Source organism: Chelmon rostratus, chromosome 23, assembly GCF_017976325.1.
Source record: "Chelmon rostratus isolate fCheRos1 chromosome 23, fCheRos1.pri, whole genome shotgun sequence".
Lineage (NCBI taxonomy): Eukaryota > Metazoa > Chordata > Actinopteri > Chaetodontiformes > Chaetodontidae > Chelmon > Chelmon rostratus.
The window spans coordinates 5634623-5646019 of NC_055680.1; positions in this window are offsets into that span (position 1 = coordinate 5634623).

Genomic DNA, 11397 nt, shown 5'->3' on the forward strand with positions numbered 1-11397 from the left:
AGGGAGCCATACAGAAATTTGTCAAAATCATGACGTGCATTGTTCTGTGCAAGCTTTTAGGCTTATAATGGAGTGGTTACCTTGACGGCCGTGAATCGAGCCATGTAGAGCAACAGGAAAGGTTACTGAGGGCAAAGAAAAACCAGAATTGGTGTCATTTTCTATAAAGGTTGCTTTTTTATCAGTTTATCAATGAAGGGCAGATTTACTTCTAACAAAATCTTTGTGCGTCTGGACTTGTGGATCAACAAGCGTCACAGGAAGTTAGTCCACCAGAAGCTGTTTCTGTTGACACACCAAAAAGAAAGAACCCCCTGCAAAGGAAAACAGAAGTTGTGTATACCAGCATTTACAACAGCAATGGGAAACACATTTGTGAAGCAGCAAGGGCCCTGGACCAAATAAACACCAGAGGCAGATAACATCAGCTGTCTGTTGAACAGCAGTTGAAAACTGGCCACAGAATTGACTGGGAGGGAGTCAAGGTCAGCGACCAGAAGACTGTGGATGGCTGTGCGAAGATAAAGGAGACGGAGACCATCTTCTTGAGACCAGAACCAAGATAAGATTTGGATTTGTCCCCTGTTTCTTACATCAGAATCATGATTATAGCAAGCACAACTGTTTTAGTGCATCTCCTTCTCTGTCTGCCATCCGGTCAAGATGTGCACATTATGTAAATATTGTAAATAGTAGTTTTTCTCAAGTTTTTTATATATAGTGAATATTTGGTTAAAAAAAGAAACTTGTAGTGCTTTGCACACATCCAGAGACACTTGACATGTAGCATGAAGTCATTATTCAGTCCCATTTTACCTCAGTCCTCTAACATTTGTTAACATTTGGTGAAAGTACAGTTACAGACAACACTTCTAATCATAAAAGATATTTAAATAGATATTTATCTACTATTTTATTGGCATATCCCACTGCTTTGTGAACCTTAGGCTTCGGTAAGCCCTTTTTCAGCACCAGAACAATTGATCCACATGAGTAAAGGTATGTTTTAATTAGAGATTTGAAGAATTTCGAAAATCGGGTTTCCACTTTTCAGCTTTAAGGCCAAATTGTCTCTTCTCAATTGACTCATTATACAGAGAGCTGGAATTCTTCTGCAAATTTTGATATATAAGTCATAAGTATCATGTTACATGCAAGTACCTTTAAAAGGTGAATTTACAACGATATGTAAAAATTGAGAAAATGCCTGTCCACCCCAGAGAGTTAACCCATGATCTTTTCTTAAAATTAACAAAGTAATTTTCATGCTTAAGTTTGGACACTCCAAGAGATTTAATTCAAGATTCAAGATTCAAGATTCAAGAGTCTTTATTGTCATTGAGCATGTCAATGAAATTTTCATTGCAACCCCCATGTTAGAAACAGATAGTTCAAATCTTCATAAATACTCTGACTCCTCAAACCTTGTCCCAACAATCAGCAGTCATGGGCTCCTCTCAGCAGCTGTCTCCACAAAGCAGGAGAAGACTATAAGAAGAAAAAGCATATAAGAAGCAAAGCATTTTCAGGTAGTTGTTTCCTCAGCTTATAATGTAATTAAGAAATGGCAGTCAGCAGGAACGGTGGAGGTCAAGCTGAAGTCTGGAAGACCAAGAAAACTTTCTGAGAAACTGCTCAATGGATTGCTAGAAAGGCAAATTAAAACCCCAGACTGACTGCAAAACACCTTCAGGAAGCTTTAGCAGACTCTGTGGTGGTGGTGCACAGTTCTACTGTGCAGCAACACCTGCACAAATATGACCTTCATGGAGGAGTCATCAGAAGAAAACGTTTCTTACGACCACAAAATTCACCATCAGAAGTTTTTGGCTGCAATCAATAAGTTTTGAGAAAAACTGTTGCAGAATTTCATGAGAAGAACACCTCTCCAGCTGTTAAACAAGGGGGTGGATGGATCATGCTTTGGACTTGTTTTGCAGCCAGTGGCTCATGGAACATTTTACTGGTAGAGGGAAGAATGGATTCAATTAAATACCAACAACTTCTGGAAGCAAATATCACGCCATCTGTAAAAAAGCTGAAGATGAAAAGAGGATGGCTAAATGATCCTGAACACACCTCAAAATCTGCAATGAACTACCTCAAGAGGCATGAGCAGAAGGTGTTGCCATGACCCTCACAGTCCCCTGATCTAAACATCATCAAAAATCTGTGGATTGACCTCAAAGAGCAGTGCATGCAAGATGACTCAAGAATCTCACAGAAGTAGAAACCTTTTGCAGGAAGAATGAACAAAAATCCCCCAAACAAGAGCTGAAAGACTCTCAGCTGCATCCATAAAAAACATACAATCAGCTACATATGTGTGACATATTAACAAGTTAAACTACCCAGTCGTATATGCAGTAGTTAAATGTAGCTCCACTTTGACTGGCTATAACATTAAAATGCTGCCTGCACATTAATGCATCAATAATGTAGTAATACTCCATCAGGGGCTGTTCTTCCAAATAAGCACGAGAACTTTTGATCTGTGTCTACATTTTCTTATTGGCATTTCCACACTTTTAATTTTAATGCAGGACCTTAACTGGTGATGAAGTATTTTAGCATTGTGGTATCACTGCTTTTATTGAAACAGTCTGAATATTTTTCCCCCTCATTAACGAAATGAAAAACAGAGCTTCTGAAAGGAGAACTGGGTGGGGCGCAATGCAGGGCCACTTCCAGCGAAACAAACGAATCAGACACAATCAGACCGCGCTCGAGACATCTGTTAGAGCTCGGCTGGACAGTGTCATCCAAAAACTGTAAAATAAAGTTTTCTCCAAAATGATTGCACTCATGAGCAAATCAAAAGACTGCTTCATCTACAAATCTTTATCTTTAATGCACTGCCATCAAATTAATTGGCACAATAGCAGAGATTACTGGAACCCTGCATCTCGTGTCATCTCGTGTGTCCACGTTTCCCGATGATTGCTTTGTTGCAAAGATAATGTGTTATGGAGCGCAGAGGCCAGTAAAGGCTGCCACTCTACTCGGCTGTGTTGGGGGGGGGGTTTGTTGCGGTAATTGTTTTTATGTGTTGAAATTATTGTGATACTGAATTATTGATGTTCCACATGGCAGCAGTGATCTTGTGCCATTGGTCTCATCAGTGCCAGAACAACAGGAGTGTATAGGTTAGACTGCGTGTAGACCAGGGTTTGCTCTTGGACTCGCCTCTGTGGGAATATTTAAAGATTTGTATCCGGTGGACAGTGCCCCCCTTTAAAATCCCATATGTGTGAGTCTTTTATTGCTCATTGCAACAGGAGGGAGAGACATGAACTGAATCAGCGATCGGCATCCCAAACATCATGCAATTCAACAGTTTAAAAATTCAAATGCGCTTTTAATAAATGCATGAGGGCTGCACCTGTGGCCACTCTGGAATTGCAGTGAAGTAATATTTACAAGCCTCTCCGTGTACATCTTCTGACTTCACACTGGGTGAGGCTGAAACTAACTGTAATTTTAAAGAATGCAAAGTGAGTGAATGCGCGGTCGCCCCTGCGCTTGCACACACTTCTGCCAGTAAATGTTTTCTTTTTTTTAAATTGCTGTGTTTGTAGAGAAAGTAAAGGGCCGAACTGGAACTATAAACTAAAGGTCAAAACTGTACAGAGGCTGGCTGAAGTGCAAATGGATGGTCAAAAACTGTGTGTGTGTGTGTGTGTGTGTGTGTGCGCACCACTGGATGTTGATGAGTCCACAAAAATTCTTTGAGTTTGAAGCCGGCCTCTGATTTGAAAGAGCGTTATTAGTCGCTTTCACAACCACTGCAAGGTGCTTTCAGGGGCGCTTGATGTGACACCCACGTGCGCACACACACACACACACTACGCCGCTGTCTGAGCAGTCATTTCCAGGGATATTAGAGGCCCTATGACACGTTGGGCCATTAACAGCAGAATAATATCACAAGTTGACCCTTGACATTCATAGCAGCTTATATCGCCTCGCTGATAGACGGAGGCTCTGCATATAGCAGTCTGTACTGGAAATGAACCGACATGGAGGGAGAAGAGGGCAAAATCCCATCTTAAGCCTCGCTGGAGCGAATAGCAGAGCGGCTTAGGGGAGACGGGGGTGTCGTGGGGGTGGGGGGAGGGATAGAGAGAGACAGAGAGGCTTTGATAGAGAGAGGGAGAGATGATGGGATAATGAGAATGGAGAGAGCAGGTTTTTTTCCCCCCTCTTTTACAAGGTTGCAGTTACACCCCCTCCTCCATCTCAACTCTCGCCTCAAACCCGGTGTGACGGCATTGCATTCAACCAGATGACATCACCTGTTGATTTGGTCGCAGAGTCACGGTGATATGATACGCCCCTCACTCTCTTTTTTTGCGCTCTTTTTTTTCTATATTTGTTTTAATTCTGCCAGCACACGCCACTCACCTCATCTTTCATTCCTGTGCCATTACTCATCTGCTCCCTCTCGCCTTTTGCCTGTTGCTTACCAGAATTCCCCTATTTTTAGATGTATGTTAATGCGTGTTCCTGTCATTACCCACTCCCTTTCCTCGGTAGAGTTGATTAAGAAAGCGGTGACGCTGTTCATTTGCGTCTCTCAGCTACTCAAATCCCCTCATTTGCCCCATACTTCGACCTCTTACCCTTTTCCCCTCTGCCTTGCTTCCCTTTCCCACATTATTCCGGTTTCCTCCCACCATCAGTGTGCCCTTAAGCTGCGGTGTGACCAGTTTCCCATGAGGCTGAGTGGCAGCCTGACCGACAGGCTGCCTAACTTCGCCTCTTCCACCCCTCCCTGCCCCACATTTTCCACCCGTTTCCCTTCCATCCATCCACCTACCAACACCCTCAGATGACTCAGTGCCCACCTGCCCTGCAGCCATCATCTATCAGTCAGTCTGAATCTCATACACACACAATGGATCTCTGTGTGTGCTCCTTTGGATACATGCGTACAGTAACCGCTGTGAAGGACTAAAATGACAGCTTCAGCCCTCAGGGATAGGCTGAACTTCTGTGTGTGTGTGTGTGTGTGTGTGTGTGTGTGTGTGTGTGTGTGTGTGTGTGTGTATATGTGTGTGTGTGTGTGTGTGTGTGTGTGTACATGCTCAAGGGTGTCCGTGTACATGTAAATGTAGTTATCTCTATAAATATGTATGGTAATGCACAGGGAGAGGTTGTGAATAAAACATGTGAACAGGTGATGGCAGCTCTACTATACTCTTTATGGATGTTAATCTCTCAGGCTGTTACCTGGCTGTGATTGTGAGAACTTCACAATATCCTGCTCAAATGTCACTGCATCCTGCAGTCAATCATGCTCAAGTGAGTGTGTGCTGTATCCCTGTTCTATATGTTCTGAATTACATCACAATAACAGTGACTTTTGAACATATGAATATGCTGTCTGTATGAGGCAGATTGGTAAATGTTCCACAATGCAGCTTAACCATTATCCCGTAAAAAAGTTTTTGCAATAAAGTTTTATTATAATTAAAGGGCAGCCATAAGCCGAAAGTATAAAAGCATAAAAGTAACTCTTTTTATAATAAAACTTTAATGCTTTGCTGAGGACATTCATATGCAACCCAACTACTTTTAATTCTGGATACATCAATCATTATGATAGACTTGTTTTTTTGGGTTGATGCATGTAAACATCATAACCTGCTTATAATGACCCAGAAAAGCTTTTCTCCCAGTTATGAAAAACCTGATTAACATATCTGGGATACATCCGTATTAGCTTCAGCAGTGAGGTGAATACACATATACTTTGCACTTTATAGAACTTTTCTTACTTTCTGCCAAGCAAGTTGATTTAAGATGATATTTGATTTTATTTGTTTTGGTAAAAAGACCTGAAATATTGACCGATTAATCAGACTTATAGGAAGTAAATGTGTGATGGGTAAAAGTCAGCGCCGATATTCACTTACATTTTATATTCTAATCTAGAATAATAATAATAGCAATAACAATGACATTAATCATGTTATCACAGAAAGCAAATACACACAAAAAAGCTAATGCTCCAAAAGATGTTTGCCAATCGTGAAAAGTAAATTGTCTGCTGCTGCTGCAAGGGGGAACGTGCTGTCAACCACTTATCATTTCCACTGGATCAGATCAGTGTTAAACGCTTTGCTCAGCAGCATTTCAACTGCCTTTGACTGAGCTCCAGAAAAGAAGCGTGATCTTTGCATTTTTAGCAATGGCTGCATCATTGCTCTCAGGATAGCAATGGCGGACTGTCTGTCAGTCAGTCTGTCTGTTCACCAATTTGGTCCAGACTCAAGACCTCAACAGCCATTGGATGGATTTCCGTGAAATTTGGTTTAGATATTGATGTCCCCCCTCAGGATAATTTGTAACAAATGTGGCCATCCTTTTATTTTTTCATCTTGCGCCATCATCAGGTACTAAGACCAAGTAGTTGCAAAATGAATGACATTCACATCAGCCTCAGCTGTACTTTGTGTTTGATGCTAAGTAGCATAGCAGCATGTTAGCATGCTTACATTCACATTCAGCTAATGTCAGCGTGGCAATGTACAGCTTCGCTGATCCGCTAGCACGGCTGTATGCTTTTAGTCTCGTTAATTGTTGCCTGGTCTTTATTTATGCAAACACTCAACACACTTCAGCTCTGTTTCAGACCGCCGCTTTCATTTCTCTTCCAAGACGAGCCCACAACTTTGTCTCGGGAAAGAATGAAGGCAAAACGGAAGAAATTGGATCCAATTTCATTCAAAAGATGCAATTACATTTTGGTTGTCTTCATTAGAGAAACACTGCACAGTATGTGTTCTTTAGCAGTGTGTAGGAGTTTTTTCACTTTCTTTATCAGACACAACATAATTCCAGCTGACATCTGTCTCCATGACTTAATGACGTGCGAGGCATTTCTTTTCCTGCAGGGAGCCAAACTAAAGAGGTAGCTTGCAAAGCACTTTTGGAACAACAGTATTAACTTGTACACGTCTCTAAAGACAGTACAAATGGAAACTCATTAAGTACTGTGCCATAGACAGTCAATATGTCCATGTCTCCTTGGCACCTGTACATAAGCATCAACATAGCAATTTGAAATAGATATAATAGAACTAGATGCTGAAATCATTTGTCTTCAGTGGACAGTTGGTTTTGCATAAAGAAACCCATGACCTTTATCAGCCTCGATCTATGTGGCCATTAATTCTCCCGACCAACAAATTCACAGTTTCACATTACCAAGTAAGAACTGTGTGGTCTGGAGACAAACGAAGACATTGTAAAATACTGGAATAATAATGCTGCTTTGTGTTGTGCTTTTTTTTTTTTTTTTTTTTTTGGCTGAATCTGAAGTGTGAGCTTATTTTTGAAAACCAGAAATTACAACGCAGAATAATTGCTGAGTGATTTGTCCTGATCAACAACATTTTAATTACGGCTGTTTTGTCTTGCAGGGCAGGAAAAAAAAGAAGAGTCTTTATTTCCCTTTTGTCAAAAACAACATAGCTCACACACAATCAGACGAACTGGTACGAAAACATGGGCTCTCACTGTCAGCGCGTCATTCATCACTGTCGCGGTCATGCTCAGTTTACTTCAAGATGACGAAGTTCTTTAAAATTGGCATGAAAAACACAAACAGGAGGTCACTGAAGAGAAGAGGAAGGCTGCAGACACATGAAAATGTCCTGTAGTTTAGAGGATTGGGATGAGGGATGGGGGAAACTCCCTATGGGCCCAAATGAGACAGTGTAATGACTTGCCAGGGTTGATACAGTTTTCCCAATCTCACTAATGCATTCTGCTGTAGACATTTTCCCAGCTTGCCTCCCGCCTTCCTTCATTCCTCTCCCGGCCTCGTCTCCGTCTCTGTCTCTGTCTCTGTTCCAGCCTATCAGACATGACAGTACCAGCTACCACCTGCTGGCAAACTCACAGCCAGAGGATATAAGTTGTGTGTGTGTGTGTGTGTGTGTGTGTGTGTGTGTGTGTGTGTGTGTGTGTGGGGGGGGGGGGGGGGGGGGGGTGGTGAGGGTGTCAGCATATCTGTCTTGAAGGTGTGTGTCCACGTATGTGACAGTCTTGGGTGTGTTTGTGTGCGGTTGAGCGCGAGGCACATTATACACGCGCGCTTCTGTACGTGCAGTGTGACGAGTCAAAAAGCGGACATGTTGATTCAATGTCATGGAGTCTGAGCGAAGTGATCTGAGTCACAGGTGTGTGGCGGTTACTTGGGGTGGTGTTAAGAGCAATATTTAATTCCTATAAAGATAGTTGTCAACACTTGGCTTGAAGCAGCTGTGCGCTCCTGTGGGTGCTTGGCATTTGCTTTTCTGCCTGACTCACCGAGCACATTAAAAGCCACTTATTTGCCTTCCTTGCTGTGTGGTTGTGTGTCTGTAGAGATCTGTACGCTTGCTTCTGTACTTCTGTGCATTGCACTCAAGTTTGGGTACTTTTACAGAAACATCTAATGACAACAACAAAAGGTGAGAGACCACCTATTTCTTCAACAAGCACACACACACATGCACAAAGAAAGAAAATCAAACACCAACCCCCTTCTGTCTTGACAGCGCGGTGCACTTTCACAGGGCCGCAGGAAACATTTAAAGCTTACTGGGAACGTTCGAGATGAACAGCAGATGTGTCTGTGATTTTGGCACTGTTCAACATGTTCACCCCGACCCCAGCCGCCACTGACCCTCCTCACCTTTCCGCCGCTGCCCCCTCTCCCTTCCCTGCATTGATTAAATACACATATTCCTTTCTTTCCATCTGTCCAGCCATACCTCCCGCAGCCTTATAAAGTTTTGCCCTAGATTCAAAGCGGGGGGAAAACAACATCCCAGTCGGGGGACACACTCATCTCCCACTCCCCCAAATCTCATCCAAAAAGTGTATTTTTAGATCTTCGGTAAAGCAGACCTAAACATAATTTTAGCTGTTGTCTACTGTTTATGCTGTTCTGAATTTCTTCTGCACTGTCCTTTTACTTTTGTCTCCATTTTTTTTTTTTTTTGCCTCCATCGATCTTTGTTTTCCTTGATGGATTTTTACACAAAAAGTTAATCCTATATCTCCAAGATTAGAAGCTGCTGATAATAAAAAATGCAAAGGTCAAGGTCCTGGTGACTTTAAAATAATCCTGTCGATAATCCTTTCATGTGTTTCCCTTTTATTTGCGGTCAATGTTAGATTCAAAGATCTGAGCCAGGATGAGGCTGGGGTTAAGGTAATACTTCAGTAAAAATCATGGTGGCAGCTTAGCAGCTTGGCTAGACATTAAGTAAGAGCCCTAATTTGAAAGGACCACAAGGGAACTTGATGTAAACCAACAGGACCCTGTGGGCCTGTCCAGACAGGGTCTGAACCAGCTCTCTACTGGTTGAAATGGGCCAGAGTGGATGACAGACGGGCAGACCAGAACTGAGGAGAACAGCGGCTCACATGTTACAGGCTGTTTGTTCTGTACAGACTCCAAAATCTGTGAGACGTGAAGGCACGGGGAGCGATTTGGAAGGCGCTGGAAAGGGAGAAAGAGCAGAGGAGAGATGGGAAAAGAGTAGGAGTATGAGATTGAGAGGTGAGAAGCAGAGAGGAAATGGGTTGACAGTGAGTAAGAGGAGGTGGGAGAAGGTGGAGGAAAGGGTGGGGAGAGGAAGGAGTGCTGTGGGAGGGCATTTTTGCATATTCATTGGAAAAGTTTTGAGTTTTTGTTTTAGGTTTTATGGTAAAGGGGTTCCATCTGCTTCATGTCCTGTCTTAGAAATGTCACTTTAGATCCAGAAAAAGGAAAGAGGAGGAAATAGATACAGTATTGTGAGTATTTGTGTGTGTTAGTGTGTGTGTTTGGAGCCCCCAGAGGTAGGCGTATTAAAGAAACTGCTAAAACCTTGGGCACAGTGACGTATAAGGATGCCTGAAAACGGCAAGGAAGAGGAAGTTATGGAGTGAAAATGAGTCTAAGGAAGCTGAGCTAATGTAGTGCGAAGTGAAATATCTCATTCTGAAAAGAGCAAAGGGGAAGAGAAGGGAGAATTACATAAACGCTGCAATATGTGTGAGACGTTGAATGTGTGTTGAGGAGAGAGAAAATGAGAACAGGAATAGGGCATGGGGGTGGGAGTGGATATAGCTCTAGGCCAGTTGGCAGTGACCATAACGGCTTTCATTGCGAGGTGTTGATTCTGTTGCCGAGCCCTTGAGCCACGGGCGTTTAACCTCAACAACAGCCAAGAACAATGGCTAACAGCCGCATAAACGGATAACGTGTGGGGTGAAATACAACATTTACTGCCGAAGACAATGACATCTGGAGCTGGAAAACTGAATCAGGGCTCAAGGCTTGGACGAGGTGCTGAGAGGTGAGGGTGAACAGGGCAGGGTGCAGGTGGAGTAAGCTGTGGAGGTGCATTGTTGTTAAAGTGCATCCCTTTATAAATCCCCAGATGCACAATCTGCTGACTTCTCAGGTTCCCAGCCAGTTCCCCCGGGGACTCGTTTAACTGCAGCGCTAACCCTGCTTTTTATGAATCTTCTGCGCTGTAACGTGCGTCGCTGCTCATTACTGACGAGACTGACTGTGATGTGGCGCTGGCGGGGGGGGGGGGTCCCAGGAGGGGGCCGTGACTCCTCTGGTGAGGGTTAAGACCTCTAAGGTTGCACACATCGACTCATCACCACCGACATGTTTACACAGCCTGTCAGTGCAGCCTCAACGTCATTAACAAATGCGTGTGTGTGTGTGTGTTTCTTTTAAGTGTCCCTGTGATGTGTGACTTCACATCCGCTGTTGGCGTGGGTTGACATATATGCTGTTTCTCTTTTCGCTGTAGATGTCCAGTAATTTGATGATTTGTGCCTTATTTCCAGGGAAAGTGTGATAACTAAGTGTCTGCGAGGGCAATGTGTGTGTTTCCAAAGGAGACGGAGAGGGAGAGTGGCAGCGAGCAGAGTGCTCAGTGTGTGTTTGTGCTTTCTGCTGTGAATGTGTTCCAGATATTGCTGCTGATGGTTATCTTTCGGAGAGAGCTCTATTGATTTGGCTGTGGTAAATAATTGGTTGGGTCTACAAGCTGTCATGTTCGGCCTGATTGCTGAGCATTGGTGGTCTCGAGCAGTTATCTTCCTCCATATCCCTCTCTGATCCTTCTCTAGCCTCCTTAGTCTATCTCTACATTTATTGATTAGGACCCTATATGGCCATTCTCCATCCTTCAATTTTGGCAATAATCCCGTCCCGTAGCCATGTGTTACAAGTTATCCGCCCTCCACTCCTTGTTCTTCTGGGAGAGAGGGCAGGTACAATTTAGAAAGGCGAAAAACAGGGAAATGAGGAGAATACAGAATGGGGACATTTGGAAGGGTCAGACGTAATGGAGGCTTGCATGGTCTGCCCTACTTTTCCTTGACAGTAGACTA